Source organism: Equus przewalskii, chromosome 4 (genome assembly GCF_037783145.1).
Source record: "Equus przewalskii isolate Varuska chromosome 4, EquPr2, whole genome shotgun sequence".
NCBI lineage: Eukaryota > Metazoa > Chordata > Mammalia > Perissodactyla > Equidae > Equus > Equus przewalskii.
This window is the reverse complement of record NC_091834.1, coordinates 54,314,973-54,342,720: the sequence shown is the minus strand read 5'-3', so window position 1 is coordinate 54,342,720 and position 27,748 is coordinate 54,314,973. Positions and strand designations below refer to the sequence as shown.

The following is a 27,748-nucleotide window of genomic DNA, read 5'->3' as shown; positions in this document are numbered from 1 at the left end:
CAGAGACACCAGGGGAAGGAGTGGAAAGTCATACACCAAAATGTCGATAAAGCATTTATCTTTGGGTGGCATGAATATTTTTATTTTGCATACGTGTGCATACTTTTATTTTCCCCAATTATGGACACAAATTTGCTGTATCAGAATTTTTTTAACATTTGAAAATGAACCTACATTTCAAAGCAAAGAATGCAGAGAAAACCCCTCATACTGTTGGGCCAAAGCTAGACTGAATTGCTGAGGGCTTAGATAATGATTCAGAGGAATGCCCCTTCCACTGGGTGGTTTTATATTTCCAGACAAACATACCTGTTTGAAAGAAACATTTCCCTCCTTGAAGCTGATTCAAGCTAAGTAAGAGTTCTTAAAGCTATGTAAAATTGAGTCTAGTTTTTTTATGGATGCTTTTAAGAGACCATTAGGATAGAAACCTTTACCAGGGCTCATTCAACTTAATTCAATTCAATTTTCTAACCATTATTTATTGAGTACCAGTATGTGGGAGGTATCAAAATGAGTAAGACTTGATCCCTGCCCTCAAGATGCTCAAAGCCAAGTGAATGAGACAGGTGCAAAGACAAGAGCCATCATTCTGTCTGTGATAAGTGCTCTTGCCACCCCAATCTATTACCACCCCAGAGACACAGAGAATTCTGGACAGCACTTCCTGTGTAAGGCAGCTTCTCGCTACAGCTATTCGTGAAACATCACCACCAACATAGATGCAGATCAAAGTTCAGCTCTTGTTCCACGCCTTGGGTTTTAAAACCTTGGTCCTCTTCTCTGGCTCTCACACGGAGACTGCATCCCTAAGTATGCTGGAATATCTTGGAACACTTTGTCCCCTTCAAACCCACCAGCCTTTCTTTGCTTTGCTTCCATCGTGTTTCACTCTCCCAAGCATCTCACCTCGCTCCTAAAAAAGGGGGGTGAAATTCAAACTGGCTGTGTGTGATTTGCCCCAGTTTTTCCTAATTGCCCCAGACATCTGCATGAATACGTCCAATAAGAGGCACAGAGCGTGGAGGGAGTGAAGGCCAAAAGTGAATTCTAAGTAGGAAGGAGTATCTGAGAAGGCTTCCTGGAGGAGATGCCACTTAATTTGAGCCTGGAAAGGTGGGAATAATTTCAGAAGGTGAGAGCAATGCTTTCTGGTAGCAGGATCTCAGTGAGGAAAGCGCCAGAGTCAGGCACATGGGAAATAAGAGATGAGAGATTTGGAGTCTGCTCTGGGATGGCTGTACTGCTCATGGAGGAGGGTGGCTCAGGGGAGGGAATTAAAGGCCAAGAAGTGATTTGCAGCTAGTCTACAAAGGGTCTTGGATGCCAGTCTAAGGAGTTTCAAATTTATTCTTTGTACAAAGGAGATAACCCTAAGCTATGGCTGGGAGGGGAGTGTCCATGGAGCCATGTGTGCTGAAGGTGAGCACAGAATCCCTGTCTGAAACCTCTCCACACAGCCTTATTCTTAGATCCTCTCCATAAACCAGCTTGCCTGGAAGGAGGCCTGGGAGGCGACGCTCCTGTTCCATAGCAGGACTTCGTAATTAGCCCCTGGAGGCCTGCAAAAGTATATCTTCTCAGAGCAGAGTTATTTCCTCCTCTTCTGCCCTACAAAGGAATATTCATTGAGTCCAGGCCAGACCCGCAGGAGTGCAGTGGTGAGCCTCAAGGCATCGAAACTTCACGAAAAACGTCCAATTTAAACACATGAAGCTGGGAGCCTGCACCAAGTGAAGGGAACGTGTTGTGAAAAGTAGATTTCCTATTATTTTCTTGTGCAAAAGACCAAGTCTTCACTCTCACCAACCTTTATCACGGCATGGAAGAGTGAGATTCAGCTCCTAGGGAGGCGAACAGTTCTCGGGCAAGAAACACATCAGAGAAACAGTCCTGCCAGAGTCGTTCTGAAAATTGCCTTTGCTGGTCCACGAAGGAAGAAACGAAGCGCGTTCCAGGAACTCAGCTGAATAAAATCTGGAAAATTATCTGAGTTTGAAAAAAATTCAAAACAGAGCTTAAAAGTTAGCAGGCTTTTGTGAGTCTGGAAATGACACATGCGCACGCGTGCACACATGGTGGCAGTTCGTATCTTAATGGTGTATCTTTTTGTCAGAGAGTGCCTCTCACCTAGAGTGCGTCATTTATTGTTCATTTCCTACAGGGAGAGGGGTGCAGAGGGTTAGTGAGAGGTAGGAATTTTAAAATAGACTCCAGGAGTGAAAGAAATCACATGGTCTTTTTCCCTGGAAGGAGTCTGAGTCCCTTGTATTTGTTGTTGTTGAAAAACTTGAAGCATTGAGACTCGCGGGTGGAACTTAATCTTGAAATTTTATGGCCGCATCTTATACATAGAACAAAGACATTTGAAATACACTTGGGAGGCACGTGACCAGGGGAACAAGCAGAATTCTTACCGTTTTTCTTCATGTGCTGTGTGTTCTCTGCTCTCAGAACGGGCCGGGCCTTGAGAGGGAGGAACAGGGTATAATTACCTGCGCCCTTCCGCCAGCCCCCTGAACTTCTCTTTGCAACACCTGGCCAGGATGTGATGCAGATCTTGTGCCCTGTGGCCCAGGGCTACGTGGAATCAGAGATGGTAGAGACCCCGGGCCTCAGGTGGCTGACCTGACTGCTGCCCTGGCAGAATCAGTCTCCGCCATGGCTGCTGCAGCAGAGCAAGTGGCCGAAGGTCTGGGACACAGGTGAGGCAGAGAACATCTGTGGAGGCATAGATGTGTCTGATACAGGGAGGAGCCAAAGACGATTACCCTGGAATATTATTAGGACCTGTGCTTTTGGCCAGATTACATCACAATCTTAGGACAGAAAACTGTTTACGATGTGTCTCTTCATTGATTGGGTTTGGGGTATGCCATCCCACCGGAGCATTTATGCAGGGACTGTAATCCAAGAATATGAAGAGAGGCGATTATTTTTCAGGACTTGTCCAGTGTCCTCTCTTGTTATAATGGTGCATCATCAATTTTTCTATATTCAGGGTCTTACCAGGGACTTGTGTGGCCCAGGAAAAGGGCCCTAACCAGAGCAGGCCTAAGATGCTGTTCCGGAATGTGCCTCATCGCTGGATTTTAATTGAGTATTTCCTAAGTACCAGGCCCTGTAAATGGAGAACAGACGAGGAGAGGAGTGCACAGAGCCTGCTTTCTCGGCCCTCCCTTTGCAGAGTGGGAGGCCCTCGCCAGCCTGATCGACCCCCATTGAGGAGGCCCTGGGTTTACTCGCAGGTCTGCTCCTCAAGTGGACGTCCTCCCTCCAAGTCCTTGCTCAGACGTCACCTTCTCAAAGAGACCTACCCTGAGCACCCTATTCTTAAATTGCTGCACCTCTGACCCCTTCACCCTACTCTACTTTTTCATTCTTTCCATACATGCATCTTCTAAAATGCCACATAATTTACTGAGTCTTATGAATGACTATTACTTATGAACAGTTTCTTCCGCCAAGAATGTAAACCCCACAAGGCAGAGGTTTTTCCTGTTTGGCTCACGATTTCAGTCACTGATGTATCCTAAGTACCTACTTGTAAGTGACTGATAAAGTAACCATAAGCACAGCCTTGGGCACCCTGGTACCCAAGTTCCACTCGATTGGGGTTGGACTGGGCTCCCATTTGAGCAGGATGCTGGATTGCTCCTGAGCCAGGCTCTCTGCTCTGTAACTCAGACCATTGCTTTCTTCTCATTTTGTGCAAGAACATGGATTACTTGCTAGGAGCTACTACATGGATCTGGGGTTCTAGCTTATAAAGCTCAGTTCCTAGGCTGGGAATAGAGACTGTTTCTCTCTCATTTCTCTCTTATCTCTGATCACACTGTGTGGGACCTCATAGGTGCCCAATTAATGTTTATTGAAATGAAACTTAGCTGGCAATGGTATTTAGTCCCTCCTTTCCCAAACATAGAAAAAGCCCTATTGCCCACTATTCCTATCAACCAGAATTTGGCTCTGTGTGTGTGTGTCTCCAAACACAGCCATGTGGTGTGAAAGGTTGGTTTGGTGCAGTGGTAGAGTCATTCTTGTTCCTTGGCACCAGTTTTCACCGCCCCTTCTCTCTCTTCTCTTCCTAAAATTCCCCCCTAATGAGTTGCCCAAGTCCTTGCAGATGCCTGCTGTCCTTGCCTATCATCTCTGACTCAGCCTGGATTGAATCAGGCCTCTCCTTGCCAATTGGGTCCCAGATCTCCATTATCAGAAACATTATTTATGTCTCTCAGCTCCTTTCTAGATTACCCAAGATAAGCAAGAGGAGGAAGTAAAAATAGGGCATACGGGCCAAGAGATGCTTGAATGAACTTGAATAGGTCATCAGGTCTTCCTGGGCCAAGAGTCACTTCTTTCTGATTCGCACTTGATGGTGGTTCCATTTCCACGAGTCAGCAGCCTGCAACCAGGCAGGGTGAAGAGTTGCAGCAGAAATTCTTCACAGCTGCTTCAATTCTGGAAAGCTGACTGTTTCCAGACACGTTTTCCCTCTTGCCTGGGGCTTCTAGAAGTGTGCAGACACTGGGTGGTACTGCACAGAATCTCTCTGTGGCTGTCTGCGAGAGCTCATGTGTGAGGAGGAAGCCCTTCTCACCAAGCTAGATCTGTTTTCTGTAGCCCAGAAGGGGTGTTCAAAGGCCTATCTGGTGTTAGAGAGTCCTTTGTCCACTGTTATAATCAAGAAAGGGAGGCCAAAGTCTTGAGAAGGAGCACCATTCCCTCATGCTGCTACTTCTCTGGGAAAGTGTCTTTATAATTAGAACCAGATTAAATGAGGTTGAGCCCGGGTGGGAGGGCAGGGAATCCAGGTCCTTGCAATGGGAGAACATCCCCCTGGTACCAGGATTCCCTTGTCTCAAGACTTTGACTGCTGTGGATGTCAATGCCCACTGGCCATTTGGAGAGTGGGCAGCTGTGGGGACCCAGCTCCCTATATTAGGTCTGAACAAGTAGTTGTTATCCTTTGAGAAAATGAGGAGAAGAAAGCTGTGGGGGTAAGGAAACAGGATGCCAGGTCCAAATGTCTTCTGCTTTTTTCTCAAGTTCGCTACCTTGCCAGGACATTTCCCACATCTCTGCCATATAGCTCATCCCGTTCCCCCACCCCTGCCCAGCCCCCCACACACACTTTCTCTAACCCCAGCAAAAAATTGAATAGGAAGTGGTCGTAAACTCTAGTTGGTGTCTCAGCAGAAATGTGAGGTGGTCATCACCTTCAGGTTCGGAGTCGGCAAAAGAGGAAGGAAGTCAGCTCCCCACACTCCATCCGAAGCTGCCCTCAGGTGCTGCTTCTCATCATACGCAAGAATAGGTGTGGCAGGGACGACCCACTGGCAGCATGAGACTGGGATTCCTCGGAGAATCCCACCGCCATCTGGAAGCTCTGTGTAGTCGCCATTTTCCTCAGCTAAGGCCCATAGGGAAGGGGAGGAGAGAACGGGTAGGTGAGTGTCGCCAGTTTAGTTCTTGCCAGGGCCTCCATTGAATTTAGCATGCCCCCTGTAAAATCCAGTATTATCTTAGTGAGGACAAAGGACTGGTTAAAAACAAGAAGAAAAGAGAAACAAGGAAATAAATCCTGGTGTTTCTATCAATAGTTGGCTTTCCACTGTATCTGGAACTGGGATATTCAACCGTATATCATGCTGGATGTTGTCCTGTGATTTGGTCTGGTTCATTTGGGTTGAAATTAATTTTTTAGATGTTTTGTATGATAGCATTAACAGAGACTCTCACCTACAGACATAATTGTAAGTTACAAGTGCCTGCTCTGTTTGGAAAGTCAATAAAAGCAGTGCTAGCCCAGGCTTTGCTCTCTATTAATATTGTTGCCTATCTATGTATTTTAAGCATTTCCAAATATTTGTTGTGGTGCCTGTGAATCATATAAGGAGCCCACAAGAGATAAAAATTATGGTTATGTAAATACTTCTCTTTCTTGTGACCCATTTCAATTCTTTGTCAAGACGCATGTTCAATGTCCTCTGCTAATTGTTTCCTACTAGCTCTTTCTAAGAGACCTTGCTTGTCAGTGAGTAATAGTCAATGATGTCATCTGTCTGGAAATGTATGCTCACTCACTTCAGGTAGGGAATATTCCTTTGTAGCAAATATAAATATATAAAAGCCAATTGAAAAGGCAGGAACCAACTAACCAGTATTTATGGTATCTTTTCTGAAATGATCAGCTGCACACCAGGGAGTTCCCTGCATGGCCTGAGAAGGATTAGGGAATGTAAGTCATATTTCATTTTTTTGCTTCTCCTTTGATGGATGCCCCATGACACTATGATCCCTCGGACTGATGTCTGAGAAAAGAAATGTTGAAGGATGAATGAAATGCCAGTTAATTCCATTATGTCATTTACTGACATCCTGGCTAGGCTCAATCTATCCCCAGGGGACTCTGTATAGGGGAGCACATCTGATGGGAAATATAGATTTTTGTGGTCCTAATAAGCCAGTAAAGGTAATCATAAGTCCTGGGCTTGGCAATGGAGGATGTCATTCTGAGACCCAACAGGACTGGACGGATTCTTATTCTTCCTCCACGTGCTGTGCTCTGTGAACTTGAGAAAGTTGGCAAAGACTGGGTTAATATTCTATAACTAGAGCATTAGCCACATGCTGAAAATTATACTACATAGAAGATCTGAGTTCAGACACTGTTTCAACCAGTCATCAGTTTGTAGCTCTCTTTAGCCTTCAGTCTCCTTGGTCATAAAATGGTGATAACCATAGTTACCTCCTGAAAACACTTTGAAAACTCTGTGGCGACGTTCACTGTGAGCCATCATTATCACCATTACAGGATGTCTCATCAAGCCCTCTTTCTTCCCTACTGTAAATAATGGAGCAGTGTCTTTAACAAGAACTAGTAATTTCCTGAGTTGTCTTCATGCTTCCCCCTCACATTGCCCGTTAGAGATAGATCTTCTGACAAGACATGGGAAACCACCCACCTCAGTCTCTCTTTCGGAGAGAAAAAGCTAAAGTGGCAACTGATCTTGCTGAGAAGAGTTGAGGGATTTTTCAGTTGTAAGAATCTAGCTTTTTACCTGCCTAATAACCCCCTCAAAGTGAAAATCAGCAGGGGTAATTAAGGTAAAATCAGCAATAACATCCTTCATTAAACTTCCAGAAGTACATGAAATTTTGTGTAATTTTTAAAACACCTCACCCAAGGATTGCATTCATTAATTAAATAATGTAAATTAAAATATTATGCTCCTTTATTCTTGCCTACTCTGGGAAACTAACCATTCCATCCCAGCCTGAATGTTGGCACACTTAGCAAATTGAAGCGTCCTCACTTCATCATATTTGAGTTGATCAGTGATAAGGAGTTTCACCGCTCTCTGCCCTAAGATGCATAGGTGTTGCAGTAGGAGGTAGCTGATGTGAGTCAGTGACCTTGACTTGCAAGGGTTGGACAAGCAGAAGGAAGCACAGGTTGGGTATTGCAAGAAGTTCACCTAAGTCTTGGTTATCACAGATCTTTAGGTGATCGAGATTATATCAAGGACTTGATGTTCCAGTCATAGTAATCCTAGAACACAGAGTCCTAGATTTAGAGCTGGAAGGCACTTTAGAGATAATCTAAACTCCTGCTACTCAAAAGCATGGTCCAAGAACTGGCAACATCAGCATCACCTGGGAGCTGGTTAGAAATGCAGAACCTCAGGCTCCCCCTCCAACCCACCCCCACCTCCCACGACTGAATCAGAGTCTACATGTAACAAAATCCTCAGGGGATTGGAAAGCACGTTAAAGTTTTAGATGCACTGGTCTAACCCACTCTTTTTGCTTTGTAGATGAACAGACTAAGTCCCAGCAAGTCTAAATTGCCTATTCAAGAGCTTCCAGCAGGTCGCTGGCAGAACAGGAGCCATCCCATCTCATAATGTGATTCTTAGGTCTATGAACTTGAGAAGCAATGAGTCATGGGCCTGGTACCCAAATCGAAGGTGGGTTTTCCTAGTGAAATGTGCAATAGTGACATTAAGCAATGCTGATTCAAGAAGTCAGTCTCATGCTTGGTTAAACTAAAATGTCCACACTGTTTGTACAAATGGATTAGTTCTTATCAAAGGACCACAACTCTCCTGGTGGCAGTTTATTCTGATTGCAGGTTGAGTACTTAGATGCCTTGAAAGTAGAAACTGTTAACATGACAGCAAAAAGGCACTTAGCTTTGCATCCTCTGCATATGATAATGCAGCCAGTGTTGAGGTGGGGTCTACTTCAGGGCCTTTGCTCTTGCTGCTCCCTCTGCCTGTGGTGCTCCCCCTCTGAATCTTCACATGGCAGGCTCCATTTTATCATCCAAGTCTCATCCTTGGAGAAGCTTTTCTTGGTCAATCAATCTAAGTCAACTTCCCTCCTCATCCCATTCCCCTCAGTCACTCTCCATCCCATTGTCTTATTTTATTTTATTTGTGGCGACTGTTAAATGAAATTATTTAGTTTGATAATTTATTGTCTGTCTTCCTTCCCATAGCATGTGCATTTGATGAGAGCAGGGACCTGGCCTCACTGATACACGGCTACATCCCTGTGGACCAACAACAGAGCTTGACACACAGTAGGTGCTCAATAATTGCAGCCTAAATGAATGAATAAGTAATTTAGAACAACGTTTGCTATGTTTATGGCGAGGATAATCATCAATAAGAGCTAACATTTCTTGACGTTAGCCGTGTTTTGGATACTGCTACGGACTTTACATACATTGCCTCATTTAATTTAATTTTTTATTATTAAAGTCTCAAAAAGCAGGCACTAGTGTTGACTGCTTGGAAGTTGTGGCATTAAATATATCTTCCTAAAATTGGGGAAACTGAATGAAACCTAGACTTGACTTCCCTAAAGGAAAGCCCTGAGTGGCCTTCTGCACGAAGTGGTCCACACTGGCTGAGGATTGCCAGGATCCAGGCTGAACTGGTTGGACCAGGGAAACTACTATACTCAATACAGTGTCTTGACGCCCTTGCCAGTTTTCCTTTGGGCACGTGAATAGGGACAGCCAGACTTAGGGTGATGTCTTGGAATGAAATATCCTGATACATTTTTCTAAGTGACGACGGAAATGTTAACTCTTGTCCTTTACCCCTTGCATGGCCTGCAAAACCACTAGTAACAGAAAATAACTTGTGTACAGAAGAACATGATGCCAACCAGAGAACAATCCTTGATCTTCTCAGTTTTGACCAAAGAAACAAAGCAAATAGACCAATTTTGACCTCAGTCATTTGGTACATTTCATGTTGCCTACAAAAGATAAAGGTCGATCAACTTCCCTCACGATAGCAACTCAATACTTCTGCTCAATTTTTTTCCAGTTTAAAGTGTCCCAAAGTGCTCGGTCCCTATTCCACTCTCCACCTTGGTTTCCACTAGTTCCACACGTTCAAACCAAACAGCTGCACTCGGCTGACTCAGTAGGACTGGGCCCCCCCCCAGCTGATCAGGAAGTCAGCCGGAAAGCACTTCTATAATGAGAAACAGGAGGATGGAGGGAAAAACAACTTGAGTAAATGCATTTCAATCCAGAGAAGAGCTTTTAAAAAACCGTTTAACATTTAAAGTTCTATTATTATTTTTGGCAGCATGTTGAGTCCATGTCTCTTTTTTGGCTACTTTTCTAGTACTTTTTGTATCTGGAAGCAAAATTCGCAACCGATTTCAGTAACTCGGAGAAAGATTTTTCAGTGTAATTATAGGAGGTATTTAAATGCTATCTAAATGTTATTTTGTATACTCACCAAGTAAGAGGCACAACTTAAAATGACTATATAAGTGACCTATAATATAATTTATGTTTATGTCATTGACATAGAAAATGCCTTAAGCATTAGTCATTGCAGAATTAATTGTATAACTAAAAACAAACAAAAAAACAAATCCAATGTCAATTACCCAAAAATTCCAAATTAATTACCCAACACAAAATACAGATGGTAGGGCCTGGTATATTTATTTTAATAAACTTTTTATTAGGAAAAATTTCAAATGCATTCAAGAGTAGAGAGACTATGTACCTATCATCTACCTTCAACAATTATCCATTTATTGACCCTGGGCATTGATGGTGAGAGGAGGGGTTGATGGTATGGCCCTTGTGATAGCTGGAAAGGCAAAACAATTGTCTATCATGGCAGGGATGGGTCTATAACCGATTACCCATATTAATTATTTGAAGCCATGGGTAAAATAGGTAGTTCACAAGCTTAATTCTGACTTCTGCTTTAACTCAGGCAAAAAAAAATTCAAGTTTATCAGCATTATTTTCTACCATGAGCCTATCATTGTCCTACATATTGTGGTGAACATAAAGTCGTCATTAAAATATTGGAATCGTACATAGTTTCCATTGGGGGGACTTCCACATATAGTCTCTCCATTACCCTGCCCTGCTCTGCATCCTGGGAGGCCGATTTCTACGAAGTTAAAAGTCCCCCTGCCTTCTGGCTTCTGTTGGGTTGAGCCAAGCGGTGGCAGGCAGAGGGACACCAGCAGAACACCGGAGAGTGGGAAGCTAAGTGGAGAGGGTACAGGCTCATACAGGATGTGAGGAAGTGCTACGGGGCCTTGACTATCCAGCCAATGAGTTATATCTGGTTCAAAAGCAATAACGTGTGCAACATCACTGATCATTGGGGAATTGCAAATTAAACCAAAATGAGATATGTCATACCCATTAGGATGGCTATTATCGAAAAAACGGAAAATAACAAACAACTGTTGATGAGGATGTACAGAAATTGAAACCTTTGTGCATTGCTGGTAGAGATGTAAAATGGTGCAGCTGCTGTGGAAAACAGTATAACAGTTCCTCAAAAAATGAAACGTAGAATTACCATATGATCCAGCAATTCCACTACTGGGTATATTACCAGAGAATTGGTATATAATTTACCCAAAAGAATTCAAAGCAGAGACTTAAGCAGATATTTGTATACCAATGTTCATAGCAGGATTATTCATAATAGCCAAAAGATAGAAACAATCCAGATGCCCATCAATGGAGGAATGGATAAACAAACTGTAGTATATACTCAAAGCGGAATGTTATTCAGCCTTAAAAAGAAGTAAAATTCCGACATGTTCTGCAACATGAATGAGTCTTGAAGACATTATGCTAAGTGAAATAAGCCAGACACAAAAGTGCAAATACTGTATGATCCACTTATAGGAGGTATCTGGGGTGGTCAGCTTCATAGAGACTGAAGGTAAATCATAGGATACAGGGGATAGTAGGAACAGGAAATGGGGCGTTATTGATTAATGGGTGCAGAGTTTCAATTTGGGAAGATGGAAAAGTTCTGGAGATGGATGGTGGTGATGGTTGCAAAACAACGTGAATGTACTTAATGCCACTGAACTGTACACCTAAAAATGGCTAAGATGGCAAATCGTATGTGATGTATATTTTACGACAATTAAAAAAAAAAAAGCAGTAGGTTGCCTTTGTACCTTCACCCACAAGTGAAGATATGAAAATTAGGAGGAATAGTTTAGCAGCAGCATACAGGAATAAAATATGCTTCCCACTCTCTCCACCTCCCCAGGGCCAGTAAAGTATTTCACTTCTTCCAGAAAACAGCCGCCTTCTTCTTCTTTTTTAAATTAGAAGCTTCGTGTATGTAGACATGTTCTACGGAGAAAGGTGAGCACCAGGAAGCTGGCAATACGGAGTCTTTTTCTGCAGGGAGTTAGGGCAGCCCACAAAGAGAGGCAGAGATGAAAGGGCAGGTAACAGAAGTGCTGTGGACAGCCTGTCGCCAGATCTATTCAACAGGGCAGTCTGATCCTTCCAGCATGAAGACCTGTGAACTTAATTAGGAGCTACAGCTTCCGATGTTGTTTATGGAAACCCGGCGGCCAATATTAGCCCTAACACAGGTTGCTGTAAACAAAACTGGCACTGAGAAGGCAGCTTAACGACCCAAGGGCACAAAGAATTCTCTAAATTGTCTCTTTAATTACAACTTGTTTCAGGGGTGAGGCCTTAGGGATGATATTTTAATAAGGCACATGCCACTTGATATGCCAAAATGTCACAGACATTTTCTCCATACACGTGGGATAAACATCAAGTTTATCTCAGAACAAATCTAACTCTGGAATAAAGACAAGAGGACTCTGTCTGAAATTAAACCTGAGTTTGAATCTCACATCTGCAGGACACTAATATGCAAACGTACATTGTTATTGTTCCTGTTACGAATCACTTGCACATAGTTCTCATCCACTTTATAGCAACTCTTGTTTACTTTACATTTACTTTGTAACAGCTCGTCATTCCCGTGTTACAGTTGGAGAAATTGGAGCTGAGAGAGTTTAATTTGGGGAGTAGCTACTAATCGACAGACCAATATTGAGCCAAACCTGCCTTCTCTAACACCAGAGCTCTCCAGGTTTCATCAGAGCTGTAGAAGGCAGGCGATTATATACATGAATCTTTCAGAAGACATGAATCAGAATATTCTACTTCCCTGAGTTGTAAGGGCAGGAATGAGAGTGAAGTGTTGTGCCAATATATAGGTTCAACCACACTACACATTTCTTGATTGTATTTTTTGTTTATCTTATAGTTTTTAAAAGGTTTTCATATAATGACTGTTTCAAGTTCTTGATTCTCATAGAACTCTGGGAAATAAGTGGAATAGATGGATATAAGCTCATTTTACAGATGATGAAATTGAGATACATGTGCTGGCCTAGTGGCATGGTGTTTGGGTTCGTGTGCTGCTTTGGCGGCCCAGGGTTCATGGGTTCAGATCCTGGGCACGAACCTACACGTTGCTCATCAAGTCATGCTGTGGCAGCATCCCACATACAAAATAGAAGGAGATTGGCACAAATGTTAACTCAGGGACAATCCAAAAAGAGGAGGACTGGCAACAATGTTCGCGTGGGGCCAATCTTCCTCACCAGGAAAAAAAAATTGAGATACAAAGAGACCCTGACTTTTCAAAGATCATGGTTTGCTGTGGGTTGAACAGGGGCTATATCCTAGGACCCTCATCTCTGGGCTGCTGATGGTCAGGACAATGCAAAAGTGGCTCTCCTGTTCTTAGACATGTTCAGGTGGTGAAGCCTGGGTGTCACACTGATCTAGCTGAGCTCTGTGAGAAAAAATCAGCCATTGCATGGTAGTTTCTCACATACCCAAGCTGTAGTTGTTCATAGTTTTTAAGAAAAAGTTTTTTAAAGAGAAACTCAAAATTAGAAATACAGTATTCACCAACTTGATTATTTTCTGTAAATTGGGAAAAGACCATCATTAGCTGAATTTTAAAATTAGAGAAGTTCAGACATCAGATTTAAATGTCACTGCTTTTGCTTCTGTAATCTCTCCTTTGCCAGGCAGCATTTCTGTGAGTCAGTCATATTTGAAAGGAAAATCTAACCCCTTTGAAAAGCCAGCCCTCTCAAGAGATTAATATCTATTAGGAGCCAATGGCATCTCTTTTCCTGGTTGATTCTAACTGCCTCATTATTCCTACTTCCCGACACAGACTCCTAATACACCCAGCTGAACTTTATCTTCCAACTTCATTCATTCGACCAGCACATATCTATTCAGCACTTAACATGAGCAATCACTATTCTGGTCTCTTGAGATACGTTAGTGAACAAACAGATAAGAATCCCTGCCCTCCAGAAGCTTACGTTCTAGCAACTTTGAAGGTAATTTACCATTCAGATATTAATGGCATTCAATACACGTATGTTGATTTCTAAGGAAAGTAGAATCCATTACAGCATCCTGATGTAGAACAGGTTGCTAGTCACAGCCTTTCAATTACCACACCTGCTGGCAAATAATCTAAGTAAGGAATATTAAAAGGAAATATTCTTATAAACTCAATGTGGGTTCTAAATTCCCCTGACATTTGGGCCCTACCTCAGATGGTACAGCTGGGAGCCTAATAGAAGTTACCAGCTAATATCCTTTAAGAGTTAAGGTTAAGTCAGAGTCAAAGAAGTATTTCCTTCATAGCAGTTAATGCTAAAGAAACCTTTCGTCTCCCACCCAACTCCAAGCACTATGCTAACTATTCACTGCTTGTGAATTTCACACATATATTTTGTTTTTCTGCACAAGCTCAGTAAGGACAGAAAAACAAAGGGTTCTGGGTAGAAACAAGGCAGAATGGGGAGACAGAGAGGAGTATGACAAAACAGCCTCATGGCTTTTACCCTAAGCAGTGTCAACAGGCACAAAGACAAAAATGTTTTATTGTCTCTCATGTTGCCTCTCAATTTAGGCCAATCCTTCTGAAACCTAATACAACCTTGAAAATTTTAAGAGACCTTGCAACTCAAAATCTGAAAGTGTTAGGTAATGGAGAAGTAATGTGGCTTATTATTTCCTTTAGAAAATGTGTTAAGGTGTAGATATAGGTGAATTCAGTAAGTACATTTTAAAAAGCAAATGCGAAAAATGTTGTTTGTATATTTACAGCTTTACCTTCATAAAAATTCTGACTCACAATTTAGGACTTTATTTGTTTATTTATTTATTTATTGAGGAAGATTAGCCCTCAGCTAACAACTGCTGCCAATCCTCCTGTTTTTGCTGAGGAAGACTGGCCCTGAGCTAACATCCGTGCCTGTCTTCCTGTACTTTATATGTGTGACGCCTGCCACAGCATGGCTTGCCAAGTGGTGCCATGTCTGTACCTGGATCCAAACTGGCAAACCCCAGGCCGCTGAAGCAGAATGTGCAAACTTAACCGCTGCATCACCGGGCTGGCCCAGGACTTTATTTTTTTTAATTAAAATTGATATTTTGAGATAGTTATAGATTCTGTGTGTGGGGGGTTGTTTGTTTGTTTGTTTTGCTGAGGAAGATTTGCCCTGAGCTAACACCTGTGTCAGTCTTCCTCTATTTTATATGTGTGTCACTGCCAATGCATGGCCACAGACAAGTGGTGTAGGTCTATGCCCAGGAACCAAACCCAGGCTACCAAAGTGGAGTGCACCACGTAACCACTAGGCCACGGGGCTGGCCCAGATTCTGTGTATTTTTTAATTTTAAAAAATTCAACGTATTCTGTGTGTAGTTTGTCCATATAGGAACATGCTATTTGGTTCTCCCCATGTGCCCATCATCTAAGTTCTAAAAAATTTGTAGTTCATTAGGCCCAGCTGACAGGAGAAGTTGGAATTTTCTTGGTTTTCTAAGAAAAATGACAGTGGACATCTTGTGGACTTTTGAGCGTGAGTGGGACGATGACAAATAGTGGATCATACATCATAAGGCACTATCACAGGAGTTGATTAAACTCTGGAATGTGTGTTGGGGATGGAGGCAGGAGAGGGGAGGAAGATTTCTTAGCAGAGCTACAAGCCCGTAGCTGACTGCGGCCGTGCATAAAGAGTGCTGGAGTCTGCGTGGGATCGAAGCAGCCTCTTGCTCAACGGTTTTTTTAAAAAGATACTTAATTAGGATTAATAAAATAGTCATCTCCTGAGTGAAAACCTTTATTATTGTAACTATTTATCCTAAAACATATTTTTAAATGAATTTTGTTGTGGGGCTGGCCCCGTGGGCTGAGTGCTTAAGTTCGCGTTCTCCCCTGCAGGTGGCCCAGTGTTTCATTGGTTTGAATCCTGGGTGTGGATGTGGCACTGCTCATCAAACCACGCTGAGGCAGCGTCCCACATGCCACAACTAGAGGGATCCACAACAAAGAATATGCAACTATGTACCGGGGGGCTTTGGGGAGAAAAGAGAAAAAAATAAAATCTTTATAAAAAAAAATGAATTTTGTTGTGTTTCATGCTTTCCTCATTGATGCATTCTAGACTTTTCCTTTCATGGAGCTTTTTGCTTTAATCCTGATGGGCAAGTCAATTTAATTAGCGTACAATCTCTTTAGCTATAAACTAGAAGTATAGCTCTTCCCAGATCAAATTTCAGAGGGATTTTCTTAAGCTCTGTTAATTGCGAATTGGAAAAATTGTTTGTCTGTCTGCAATGCTGAGATGCATGTGGATAGAAGTCAGATTCATAAAGAGATAGAAAGGAAGAGAGTTGGCCTGAGTTATCTTATTCTGACAACCTTGAATTTGTGTGTGTGTGCTTTTTGGTGGGAGAATGTTGTTCAGATAAAAAAAAAAATCAACCACGAGCCATTCTGTTCACAAGTTTAGGAAACTGAGTTGAAGGAGGTATTGATTGAGTACAAAAGCAGTGAATTATGAACCATCAGGAGCCCTTCTTCAATTAGCAGAGTTGCCATTGGCGCTGGTCTGGACCCCGCAGGGGCACTGAGGAGACAGCTGTGTCCACACAGAAGCCCTGTGGTACAGCCTCTTGCCACCATCCTCCACAGAGCCTCCACCCTCTGGGCCAGTGAAAAAGATCACTCTGCCACAGCCTGCAGCAGATCGGTCCCCTTTTTAATTCCCTACTGCCTCTTCTCAATTTACTGCTCGACACATGAATTCAGAGGGCCCTGAAACTGGGGGGAGGGAGAGAAAATAGCAGTAATTTGAATGGTACATTAAGTACTCCATAAAAGCTTTCTGGATCTCTATTAGGAGCCAGATAACATTAACATCATTATAATTCAAACATTACCATAAATGTATACACAAATCCTTAGTTTTAGTCTACCATTTATTGCCTATTCTCATACTGCAAAAGTGTCAGATGTCGGAAGACATAGTTCTTTTTCTAGCAATATACAAAGCAACATGAAAAGTATGAATTTTCATGATAGGTGAGATTAAGAGCTTTGGAGGGGGAAACGATTTACAGTATTTTCTGAGAATAATGATTGGTCAAAGTTGAGTACTCTTGCCTGAGTCTAACACAAAATCATTGATTGAACACCATTTACCTGGCAAATGGCTGAGATTCTCTGCTCACCCCACCCTCCAACCCCTGAGAGCCTGGGAAGATATGAAGCAAACATACCCTCCTGACAGAGAGCAAGATGAGGGAACGGAAGAGAAAAACAAGGTCCTGTTGGGTTTGTCTAACAGCTGGGGTGTAGTGGAGCTGATCCAGCGGCTGTCAGGGGACTAACACCATTCTGGCTCTTTCTTGCCTCTTTAGGCATAGGCTTACCTGAGTTTCTACCTTCTAAGAAATCCCAAACCTTGGCTGCCTTCACACAGAACCCAATGTAGACAATATGTGGTTGGGAATGGTTGGCCACAAATAGCTGATAGGGATATATCAGAGGTGGTTAGTAGAGAATATGCTGAATGCCTGTCAGAAATATTTCCTTCTGGGGCCAGCTCTGAGGCCTAGTGGTTAAGTTCGGCCTACTCCACTGTGGCAGGCCAAGTTTGGTTCCCAGGTGGTGACCTACACCACTTGTCAGTGGCCATGCTGTGGCAGTGACCCACATACAAAATAGAGGAAGATTGGCACAGATGTTAGCTCAGGGTAAATCTTCCTCAGCAAAAAAAATAAAATATATTTAAAAATATTGCCTTCTAACTAAGTTTGATACCAAGTTTGTGAAGAATTCAGGGACCCTATTTATTGATATAAACCCTATTGTGTTTTATGTGTGGCAAGCTCTTTTTAAAGAATTGTTTTGGGGCTGGCCCCATGGCCGAGTGGTTAACTTCACACGATCTGCTTCGGTGGCCCAGGGTTTTACCGGTTGGGATCCTGGGCATGGATAAGGCACCACTCATCAGGCCATATTGAAGTGGCATCCCACATGCCACAACTAGAAGGACCCACAACTAAAATATACAACTATGTATTGGGGGGATTTGGGGAGAAAAAGCAATAAAAAAAAAAAAAGAATTGTTTCTTCTCTGGGGAGCTGCTGTGTCACAAGTGCTATGAAGAACTCATACACTAGAGGTTCCCCACCTTTTGAGAAAAGAAACTACTGTCCTTTTCCCCTAAAAGCTTTGAGATATGATGAGAAGCAATGAACTAGATGCACACAAGAATCATAGATGAATCTTAAAAACATGGTGTTGAATGAAAATGGTTTTCTGTGAAAAAGAATATAATAAAATGAGATTTACAGCACAGTATCATTTATGTACATTAAAAGCACAAAAACAGAACCAATGACATTACACATTTTATAAGGGTACATGCATATGAAACGCTCAGAGTGACATGCCTATGGGGAGGAGGAATGTGGGATGTGAAGGGGACTGGAGATGAAGGGGGTGAATGAAATAAAGTAAAATAAGCAACCAAGGACCTGGCATGGACCAAGGATGCTGCACTATGGACTAAGAGCATGATTCACTCACCTCTATGGACCTGAGGGTCAAAGATAAAAGAACAACAAAATTGTGTTGTTCCTATGGTCGGAGTGAAGAGAGATGTAAGAAGCAAGGTCCCTGAGCACAGTGGGGAGCGGGAACACTTATGGGTCATGCTCCCTCTCCACCCGGCTCTCTACCAGGTGTTCTGGTGAAGTCTGCAGAAGCAGCCATGCCCCACAGCAGGAGTCAGCAAACTTTGTCCATAGAGGATCACATAGAAAATATTCCAAGGCTGTGCAGGTCAGGTGGTCTCTATTGCAGCTACTCAACTTTGTTGCTGTAGCCTGAAAGCAGTCATAGACAATCCATGACAAACGGTCATGGCTATGTTCTAGTAAAACTTTATTTAACAAACAAATGGCAGGCTAGATGTGGTCCCTGGGCCGTAGGTTGCTGACCCTTGGCATAGGGAGCTGGATCTCATCAATTAGTGTGGCCTCCGCTCTTACAGAGGGCCCAGAGCAGAGCTGCTAAGATGAGTCTGTCATTCAAATAGATGATGTATGAAGACAAATGCAAAGTCACCAGGCTTATTTAAATTCAGAGAAAAAGAGCCTGAGGTCCACAGGGGCTTCCATGATAATAGAATCTCAGACACTCTGAGCATTCACTGCTGGGGTAAATAACCTGTGGGCAGGGTTCATGTCATTTGTCATCTGATCAAGAGCATGTTTCATAAGTAAATGCAAATGCTCAAGAGCTTTTCCGAGTCTGTAGTAAGTGGCATGAATCCACATTCTGCGTCTCTCAGTAGAACTGTGTAAAGGGCTCCCTCTCTGCCTTTCTCAGACATCCTGGCTTAAGTCCTGGTGTATTCCCCCCAAGAACCCCCAGCTGGACAGGAGGCTGTCTGCAATAGAGAAACCCATGCCTGCGCCTCATATGAAGGAAACGTAAGACAAAATTACAAAGCCCTCAAAATGACCATTTCGAGTTGAATAAGTCAATCAAGCACTGTAGATTCAAGCATGATGATCATCAGTGTGACGATTTTCAGACATCAGCAGGGAAAAGTAAAAAAAAAAAATTTGATTCAAAATCAAAAACACGCCTGCACGTCCTTTCACCTCTGCCCTCGTCCACTTGCTTCTAGTTGCTAATTATCGTCTCTCAAGACACCAGTTCCCCTCCCCCGTCTTGTTGTCCAGCAAGCATCTCAGGCTCTCATTACTGAGTCTCCGGCTGCTTCTCAGCAGAGGGACGGCTTCCTCTGGCACTGGAAGGACAGCCTGTGTCCTGATGTGCTGACATCTTAATTCAGTCCTGTAACAATGCGCTTACCCACATGATCCATTTGTTCCAAGATTTCCCCAGGCACCTCTTCCCTGCACTTTACTCAAGTTTATACTTTCTTGCTACAGCTCCTATGCTTCACTCTCCCGAGAAGAGGCTGTAAGGTAGAAAAGGACCCTTTACAGCCTGTATAAATTAGTGTCAGTCATAAAATTCACCCACAGAATTGCCCAGGAGTCCCTGGGTCAAGAGAGAGGTGAGGAGAATCATTAACTAAGCAGGCTCGTCTGTTGAGACCCATCAGGGTTTCCCTCCAGGGTCTGTCCATCCTGGCTATGACAGGGAGGGAGCTCTCCAAGCAACCTTAGGGGAAAAAAATCAAAGTCTTCATGGATCTATTATTCCCAGGTCTGGTTATACATCCAGAATATTGAAATATTGAAACTTGTTCACCAAGGCAGTACATTTTACTAATTTCTAAGTCATGGGAAACTGCCCTCAACTTGGTTAACCATACCTGATTTGAAACTTTGCTGTTAGATGAGATGTGGAAATGTTAATCCAACTGCGTACTTCCCTATACATAAATGTTACCTCAATAATTCAAAACGATGCCAAAAATGTTCATCTTGGCTCACCCACATGAAGCCTTGGGTGCCCAATAACAACCGCATTTACGTTTCTGTGTTTTGCTGGGATGAAGGGCAGGACTGCTGAGTGTCCTCTGTCTTCCCCTCCCTCTGCCCAGATCTTCCATTGCTGCCATTTTCTCCACTCTGCAACCCTGTCCTCTTTTTCACAGTGCTTCATGTATTTGGACGCTCCGGGCCAACTACCACAGACCCCCTTCACCTTCACAAATCTGCATGACCCTGGACGGGTAAAAACAAGTGTGGCTTCTCCCTTCTAGATACAAAGGTGACAGTGAACTTGAGAGAGACACGGAATTCCTTCCACTACTGGTGAACATTCTGGGCATTTTGTTTAAAGGGGTGATAGACCAACCTTTAATAATAATATAACTGGCTAACATTATTGAGCGCTTGCTATATGTCAGGCACTGTGCTACACATTTTGTGTGTATTTTCTCCTTACAACAACCCTGTGTAAGATGCGTTGTTGAATACCTCTTTTAGATGGAGAAGCTGAGGTTGGGTAAGTTAAGTGACTTGCTCAGGACACGTAGCTAACAGCAGGGGTGGAATTTGAAACCAGGGACTCTGGCTTCTGCTTTCAGCCTCTATGCAATAGTAGGGAAAGGAATAGAGGAGGGCCCATCCTGAGTCGGGTCACTTTTCAGTTATGCAGCTTGTCAAGGGAGACCTGTCTCCAACATCCCATGTAGGATTTATTCCATGCAAACTCAAAATGCCTCATGGATTAATCCGGCAGCCTGCACCTTATCACCCCCCTCCCTTTATCAGGCAATCAGTCCCTGTCTGTTCAAGGAATGTAAACTCAGGTTATTATTAGCTGAGGAATAATTATGAAAATATAATTCATGTATGTAAATGTTGGAAGTATTAACAAGCTTTTCCTGTCCTTCATCTTGTCTAAAGTGTTATCACGAAGGGTTGTTTCAATGTCTACAATCTAATCTCTTAGAGTAGAATTTTGTTTGTTTGGATTTATTTATTTATTTTTGGTGAGGAAGAGTGGCCCTGAGCTAACATCTGTTGCCAATTTTCCTCTTTGCGTTTGAGGAATATTTGCCCGGAGTAACATCTGTGCCAATCTTCCTCTATTTTTTCTATGTGGGACCCTGCCACAGCATGGTTTGATGACTGGTGTGTAGGTCTATGCCTGGGATCCAAACCTGTGAATCCTGGGCCGCCAAAGCAGAGTGCATGAACTTAACCACTACGCCACCAGGCTGGCCCTGTTTGTTTGGATTTAATGCACGTGTGGCATAAATCCTTAGTACAGTAGAGATTGGATTTTTCCCCTTTTTTTAACGAGAAATGTTTGTACCTGGTGTACTAAAGAGATGCCATGAACCCCTTTTCTAGATTAATTTCCTGGCGCCTTTTTTGACTATGACACACGTACAGGATGGCCAGGCTGAGTTTGGGTTACAGAACTGCTTTTGGAACAATGCAAAACTAATTGTCCTACATATGCCCCAAATGGAAGACACAGCCTCCATTAACATTTTTCTCTAATGGAGGTAATTATCCAGAGACAAACTCGCACATTGACAAAACCTGGGAACAGCAGCAATACTAATAAGAGCTGACCTCTATTTAGAGCTTCTGCAGGTCAGGTGCTGTGCTAAGCAAGTTACACATATTAAGTGGTTGTTGTAGATTTGAGTAGACTATTATACCCACTTCACAGATGAGCAAACTGAGACATAGAGAGGCAAATCATACAGCAAGTAAAATAGTACAGCCAGGATATAAACACAGATCCCGTTGACTTTTTAGTTCTCTAAGTCACCAAGTGACACGATCCCAGCTGTTACAGAGGCCTGGCAGGCAGCTTAAAGGAGTGAGGTCAGCTGGTACAAGACAACAGGGAGCCATGGAGCTGTCACAAGTGGAGGGAGCATCACCTAGCGACAGAGGAGCTGCTGTTCAGAGCGGGCAGGCGGGGAAGGCCAGGTGGCCAGGTCTTCCGATTTTTCCAAAGCAGCCCCAGATCTGGAGTTCAGTGAGAAATCTCCCAATTTTTAAATGTTCACACCTAATTTTATAAAGGCACGCCGCATGTCAACAGCACACACCTGCAGCTCATGCTGAACCCACGTGCTGCCATCTTCTACCTCCACCACACTGGCTCCCACAGCAGTGTCTCAACTGCAATGTACTTGCTCTCAAATACTAACCTTCCATATGGAAATGCTCCTGGATTCAGAGCTCCAATTCTCGGATTCAACTTTGTGAGTTCACACTGTTGAAGAGTGGAGTAAGAGTAGGTGAATCTGCCCATTTCAGGGCCCCATCCTGGAATTTATTCAGCTCAAGTGCCAACTGCGCCTTCAAGCTTCCCTGTGTTCTCTTTGCTCGGACCGATGTCCTCTTGGCCTGAGTTCTCATGAGGCTTTGTACAGAGATTGGCTGCATTCTTCCTCCCTGTTACCTAGTATGTTTGTCCTCTCTCTCTACTACATAGCCTCTTGGGACAAGCCCAAAGTCTTATTAATGACCCTACTCTTCCCACCGTCCCCCAAGCCTGAGTTCAGTGCTTAATAGGTTTACCTTTCAAATATTTGTTGAATTAAATATAAAAATTGCAGCATAGGTGAAGCTTGCCTTCACATTCCTATTAGTTAGGAGACAGGCTCAGTTGCTTTAATAAAAAGCTAAAAATTCAGTTACTTGGCCTCTTTAAACCTGTTTTCTCATCTGCTAAATGGGAATAATGACCCAACCTCCAGGAATCACTTCATTGGTGTAGATTGCTGAGCATAGCACCTGATGCAAAGGAGGCACTCAACAGAGGTGAGGGTTTAGTACAGCAGAGCCAGGATTTGCTAAACATCAGGGGTCCCGTTGCTGGTGGTCCTCACATCATGCATTGAGATGCTGAGGAACTCATAAAAGGTCTCTTTAAACTTAAGACAATGGAGCTCCACATATACTTTTATTGTCCAGTTAATTGTTGCTCAAACCTAGTTAACACTATTTTCCTTCTTAATAGAAATATGCAGAAATCTAAATGTTGAATGTGCTAATTACTCTCTATTATGGGCTGAACTCCCCCTCACCCCAGTTCACATGTAGAAGCCCTAACTCCCAGTGCTTCAGAACGTGATTGTGTTTGCAGAGAGGGCCTTTAGAGGGATAACTAAGGTTAAATGAGGTCATATGGGTGAGCCCTAATCCCATCGGACTGGTGTCTTTATACAAAGAGCAAGTTTGGACACAACACACAAAGGGACAGCAAGGATGTGTGTGTACAGAGAAAGGGCCATCTGAAGACATAGGGGGAAGATGGCCATCTATAAGCCAAGGAGAGAGGCCTCAGGAGAAACCAAACTAGCTGACACCTTGATCTTGGACTTCCAGCCTCCAGAACTGTGAGACAATAAATTTCTGTTGCATCACCCACCCAGTCTTGATACTTTGTTATGGCAGCCCCAGCAAACTAATACATACTTTGTCCTTTGGACCTCTGCCTCTATTCAGTCATGCAACTTCAGAAAACAGGAAAAGGCACCTGCCTGAAGTAAATGGGAGAAAAATGTACTTTGGGAGAAAGAGCATGTTTGCCTAAAAACTGTCTCCTGGCCCAACGCCTAGGGGATTTGCTGAGGAAGACGTGTGTGGCAGAGTCTGTCCATGCCCTGCCCATGTCCCCTCAGCCTCATCTCTCTACACACACCAGCCAGACTTTAAACTGCCACCATCATCTCGCTGTGTGTGGAGGTTTTTCTCTGGTGCCTGAAACCTAATCTGTCAGTGCCAGAGAAGTGTCACCTGGAACAGCCAGGGAATCGATGACTAACGATTGATGGGCATTGGAGTATATATACCCCAGCTCCCTCACCCTCAAATAGGATAACACCCATAACTCTACATTGGCTTTCAGAGTTCTCCAGCAGGATTAAGTTCCCTCAATCTTTCTTGATAATGCACCTTTTGAAAAAAAATTTTTAAACCTTTTTTTTCAAGATTGACACCTGAGCTAACATCTGTTGCCAATCTTCCTTTTTTTTTCTCCTTCTTCTCCCCAAAGACCCCCAGTACATAGTTGTATATTCTAGTTGTAGGTCCTTCTGGTTGTGCTGTGTGGGACACCACCTCAATGTGACTTAGATGAGTGGCACCATGTCTGCGCCAAGGATCCGAACCAGTGAAACTGTGGGCCGTGGAAGTGGAGTGCGCAAACTTAACCACTCGGCCATAGGGCTGGCCCCAATAGTGCACCTTTTATTGGTTCCCTTCGTGTCCCTGTTGAAGTTCTCTACTCTTCTCCCGCTCTGTCAGAGCATCTCCCAAGTAAATTACTTGTTCTAGAATTCTTATTTCAGGGTGTAGATTCTGGGGAAACCAGGACCAAGACAACGTGCTTTCAGGCTACCTGTGCATGCATCTGAAACTTTCATGTTTAAGATGCTGCTGTGGTTTCTAATTTAATGAGCTGACAGACTGCATCAAGTTCTTTCTAGGGTGAGTAGTCCATCCACTGGCGAATTCTTGGAACCTCTCCCTACAGGAAAGGATACTCCGCAGTCCTGACTTCTGTAAATGCCTTTGCTTCAAATCAAACACTGCATTTTTTTCTCCCATAAATACAAAAGCCCAATCCTTTCAATGTTTATTGGCTTTTATTAGCTTGTGCTCTTGTGTCATATCTATATGTTAGGTGGGTGTGTTTGCATCAGCTCTGTATGATTTTAATAGGTTGTCTGTGGCTAAGCCAAATATTTCCTTATGGGGCTGCTACAATAGCTGCTGTCAAGTTGGGTTTGTCCATGGGGGTGAGGAAGTTGATTCTGAACAGGAGTCCAAGAGACTGTAATAGAAGCAAACTTCTTAGGAACAGTGCAAGCTGCCCTGTGTGTGTAGCAAAGCTTCTGCTAAGGACCATTGACCCCAAGCCTGTTCTCCTTTACTTACAGTGTTTGTCAGAAGGTTTAGGTCTTCTCAGAGACTCTCAGAACAATGCTAAGGACACGCTACGTTAAGTAACTTTCAGCATTCTGGACTCCCTTAACCCTCTGCATACTATTTGCACCCAAGCCGCGTAGTTCTGGAATGAGGATGGATCTGGCATGAGGCTCTCGTTGAGTGCGTTAGCAAAGCCTCACCCAACTATCCGTTTAACCTCTGCGGGAGATTTGTCAGTGAGATCAATTATCTTTGCTTCTTCTGGAAAGATTTTGTTACAGAAGCTGTTTCTTTGTTGCCTCTCTCATGAATCATTTCTATTAGTGCATAAATCCTAAGGAGTATTGCTAGTTTAAGGAATTTATATGAAAAGTTCAGGGGTCTTCCAACGTAGTATTTAATCAGCAGTCACTACTATGTGGTCTTCGGCACGGGCCTGAAGCCCAGAACCACAGCTCTAAAGGGCCATGGCTGACTTGCTCCATGCATCTCAGCCAACTTATTTACCTTCTGTTCATTTACCAGTACAAAGGAAATAATAAAAGCGTGTAGTACTCTATTATTTTCCATCTAATTATTTAGAAAAGGCTCCCCTGTGAATTGATTAAAGTAATATGGAGGGAAGGTTTCAAATAGGCTCTGGGTAAATCTACTAACTCGTATAAATCCACCCATTATATTTAAATGGACTTCCTTTGAAGTAGGTCATTCTGTAAAATGATGAGGGCCTTAATCCTGTCTTTAGTTTAAACATGTTTTGCAAGATAATTTCTCCTGACAACCTGTTGGGGTATTAGTTTGGCCCTGATGCAAACGGAGTCGGCAATGAACTGCGAAGCACAAAATCCCTTGTTTGGTTTCCCAGAATTTGTTCCCTAGAATTTAAAAATATTTTTTGTTTTAATAACGGCAAGTGAGTTTATTAGACTGAAGATCTGACACTATCTTATTACTCTAGACAAGGGCACTGAGCACCAAAACTGTGTCTGGCAGCTCATTGAAAGCAGGTATCATCTTTGCGTGAATTCTCTTTCATCTCCCATCCTCTACATCAAAATCTTGTTGGGTTTTGCTTCAATATGTTCAACTCTTCCTTTCCTTTCCATTCCTGCTTAGACTATTTGATAGCCTAGGTTGTCATCACCTCACCTGGTGTCATCATGATACCTCAAAGCTGGCCTCCCTGATCTTAATTCTCAATATTCCAGGCAACTCTGCCTCCTGCTTGTTGGCTAACCATCTCAAAACATGCTTCCACCATGTCCCTTCCCAACTCAGAAAGATACCAAACTCCCTATGGCTTACCATGCACCTTCCAGTGTCCTCTGCCTGACTTTTAACACCTTCCATAACCTAGTCTGTCCCACACATCCCAGCATACTCTCAGTTTTCACTACTCAACACGTTTTGCTTTTTCCGCTTACCATGAATGAACCACGATCTTTTTCAGGGGCAATGGATATGGTTGTACAGGTTGTGTCCTTCAAATGTCAAAGGGCATTGTTCACATAGATTATTACTTAAATGACAACCCCTGGCATTGTGCATCATACAGTGCTGGTCATTTCTAGTTCCATGATTTTCTTCCTTCCCATTGCTGGTCTGTCTAAATCCTTCTCATCCTTCAAAACATACCTTAGCTATGATGTCTTCCTTGATTATGCCAACTCTCATTTGTCTCCTCTTCCTTTGAAGCTCTGGAAATCCTATAAGCTCTTACCTGAAAACAGTTCCTAATACAAACTCGCCTGCTACAGAAGGCATGAACGCTTTCTTATTTATCTTTCCATCTCTACAGCAGGCACAGTGTGGCTTGGCAACTATTGAATTTCTTTCTTTTCTCTTCTTTCAAATGTGATTGTTTTGGCTCTCCCAATTAGTTTCTGAGCCCTTTGAGGGGATGGATGCTGCCATCCACATATGTAGCTAGCATGGTGCTGAGCACAGGATTGGTGTTTCACAAATATTGATTGATTCCTGGGCCTGATCTATGATTAAACTAGAAAGAAAAAAACCATCAAATGTTGTTATGTTTCTTAAGGCAAAATCAGCATCACCTCTAGTTTGATTCCAGAGACATCTAATGTGAACCAAAGATGTGATCTTGAAGCAGAAAGGCCCTTTCCAGAAAGCTGTGAAAATTGTCCAGAGAGAAGAAAGAATTAATCATTTTTTAGCCAAGAGTAACAAAGTAGATTTCAAGCAAGGCAGCTTCAATTATTTAGAACACTGAGTAGATATTCAAGGTTATTAATATGCAAAGTGAGAGGCAGAAAAGCTAGAAAAGCAATATGTCTGCCCTCCTGGTAGAGATAGAAATTTTATAAAGATTACCTGTTGTCTTGGGAGAAAGTTGTTCTAAATACGTATCGCACAGTAACTATGAGGAGTCATAAATTCTCTCTTAAATGCTCCGGAAAACGCAGCCACAGAATTCTGTCATCCCATCTGCTTTTTTCTTCTCATGGAGGATCTGTCCTGCCTTAGAAAGACAAATGCAGAACTGAAACAGAAAATAAAGTTGCCTCCTGCAAATGCCTTCTTTTGGCATTTTCTCCTCTCGCATTTTACCTCTCATAGCTGATCTTGTGATGATTGTCACTTCTTCAGGGTATTTTTAGGATTTGAGCATAAACAGAAGTGTTGGATTTCCATTTGTTTTGCCCCTCCCAGACTGCCTCCAATCC

The 27,748-nt window shown here is 43.0% G+C and overlaps 1 protein-coding gene and 1 long non-coding RNA gene across 5 annotated transcripts in view; one reads left to right on the top strand and one right to left on the bottom strand.

Moving 5' to 3' along the window:
• The window catches only part of RAPGEF5 (Rap guanine nucleotide exchange factor 5), a 348,364-nt gene that overhangs the window by 90,193 nt on the left and 230,423 nt on the right, over window positions 1-27,748 (top strand). For 3 of the 4 annotated variants that reach the window (XM_070615912.1, XM_070615909.1, XM_070615908.1), the window contains 2 exons: window positions 7,821-7,973; window positions 8,507-8,590. The gene's annotated coding sequence lies outside the window, so the exon portion shown is untranslated. Of the gene's footprint in view, window positions 1-6,194; window positions 6,242-7,820; window positions 7,974-8,506; window positions 8,591-27,748 lie in introns of all 4 variants that reach the window. The other variant, XM_070615911.1, reaches the window with a different exon arrangement.
• On the bottom strand, window positions 55-27,748 carry LOC139082829 (uncharacterized). Its single transcript, XR_011539095.1, has 3 exons — window positions 27,633-27,748; window positions 27,396-27,564; window positions 55-5,413 (listed from the first exon to the last, which is right to left on the bottom strand). It is a non-coding gene; the product is annotated as an uncharacterized lncRNA (long non-coding RNA).